Here is a 2,475-nt window from a genome sequence, read left to right as displayed (position 1 = left end):
AATATACAGTACATCCTATTCAGTATATACCGTTGTAAGATTAATTGAAATATACAAAAAATGTATACTGCTGTACTATAAATATAAATAGACAAAATATATATATACTGTTGTACTATAAATATAAATATACAAAATAAATATACTGTTGTAATATAAATATAAATATACAGTACATCCTATTCAGTATATACCGTTGTAAGATTAATTGAAATATACAAAAAATGTATACTGCTGTACTATAAATATAAATAGACAAACTACTGTACAGTATGTTGTAATATAAATCAACAGAAATAACAACAGTATTACAGTAGATACAGAACTGTACTGTAGATGTACAGTACAGTTTTCTATATTTTTTTTGTTAAGTTTTATAAATATACTTACGCGTTTGTTACCCTTGGTGCCTTTTTCCGGTCTCTGTTTTTTCCTTGTGCATGATAGCTCACGGTGGTTAATGGCACAATGAGGTCAGAAGTCTTTTTAACAGGCATTGCTGCGAGTAGAAAGAAATACAAACACAAGAATGTATATTCGATGTTTAGTCGATGTGTATTCTATGTGCAGTCAATACACAAAATGGATGGTGTATTTATACGGTAATGACTCACATGCCCACTTTCAACACCTTTCAACACCTGTACCTGGCTGCCATGCATAAAAGGTCACACACTTTGCATAGGCCACCACTCCAGGATCTTTATCTGAACTTGCCCTTGTCCAGATACTGTACTGCATTGTGCCACCTGCTTCCATGGAGCATCCCCGGTTCTATGGACGCAAGAACCCTCTCACCTCTGCCGTGCCTGTCATGCTGAAAAAGCGAAAGGCGGTTGCCGTTTCCACGCCAAGGGCAAAGTGACAGGCTAAGGCCAATAAAGAAAACCTTCTGCTGACCCCAAAGGTTAAGGGTTTTCTTAGACGTAAGCCTCCTTATGTGAAGAAGATATACGGTAATACGCTCTCTACGCAAAACGAACGGCAGCCAACCCATCGGACCCGCAGACCACTTCCCATATGCTTCGACGACTCTGCTTTAGCTGTCCTGGAAATCTTCATCCCGTCTTCTCCACCCCCAACTTCTCCAGTTCCATCTGACAACGCTGCCGCCTCTGAAATCCATGGGTCACTTTCTCCTTTGCTCTTAGACGACTCTGCTTCTCGCCCGGAAATCCAAAGGTCACCTTCTCCATCCCTCTTCGACGCTACTGCTTCTCCTCTACCGGGTATCCACAGGTCACCTCCTCCACTCTCCATCGATGCCGCTTCTCTCCATGGAACCCCCATCTCATCCTCCGTTGCACCCATCCCCCCAGATGTCCAGACGCCATGCACAAGAAGCAGCTCGCTGGACCGGATGCTGAATGGGATAAGTGTGGATCTCCCCGGGAATTCTATTGTGCTGGCAAAGATAGATCTGCTTCTGGAAACAATGCTAAATGTGGAGCAACGGATGGATCAACGGATGGAGATGATAGAGGCTGATATTACGGGCATACATTATTTGCTCGGTGCTAATGCCCCTGTATCCCCGACGCCGGAGCAGGAGGGTGACATGGATGTGATGAATGGGACCTTCGACCCCCTTCCATCACCAAGCACCCCCACTCGACCAGAAGATGTAGTGTACATCTTTGCCGTTGAGGAGGACATGACAACCCCATCAAGACCACGCCAGGAGACAACACGACGACCACGACCGGAGGAAAGCTTCCTCCCAGACATCCTACCATCGCCCGTCGCCACAAGCACACCCGCTCCCAAAAGACCTACACCCGCTCGCATCGAAACAGTGCCCGACATCACCCTGCGCGATCTGACAGCGGCGCTTAGGGAGAAGTATAGGGTGATGAGTGCTGGTGTACCCCACAAGTATGCCTTGATCATTTTTAAGCACCATGTTCCCTACACGTTGTACTGCGAGTGGATGTTCAAAGTGAACTACGATGGGAATCGCGTGAAAAACATTGTGGAAGAATTGCAGTGCTTTTATACAGTTATACAGTTACAATAACAGATCCTGTAATGAAAGGCGTTAGAGACTGCATTAATGGCGTTTTGCGCTATGCAAGGAATCGGCCATGGATGGACAATGTGGAGGACTATCAGTGAGACCATACTGTTGTGCTGAACTGTATTGTACTCTACATGTTTTGCCCTACAGTACCTGCTGTACTTAAACAAAGGAGATGTTGTTGTGTGTTTTTTTTCACAGGACATGCACAACTCCTGTCCCTGAGGGCCGCAAACAGGCACGGTTTTCAATGTTGCCCTGAAAACCTGCCCTGTTTTCTGCCCTCTAGGACTGAACTGGTGCAGGTCTGACTGACAGTGTTGCGCACCATCCCACTGTACTGTACTGTATACAGTACTGGGTTTCTTTAAAAAAGGAGATGTTACTTAAAATGTCACTTTAACTCCCTTTGCCCCATGCACCAAAAATGTTTTGTGGCAGAAGAATTTAATAAAGGC

This window comes from Ascaphus truei, chromosome 1, assembly GCF_040206685.1.
Source record: "Ascaphus truei isolate aAscTru1 chromosome 1, aAscTru1.hap1, whole genome shotgun sequence".
Lineage (NCBI taxonomy): Eukaryota > Metazoa > Chordata > Amphibia > Anura > Ascaphidae > Ascaphus > Ascaphus truei.
This window is presented reverse-complemented; position numbering follows the sequence as displayed.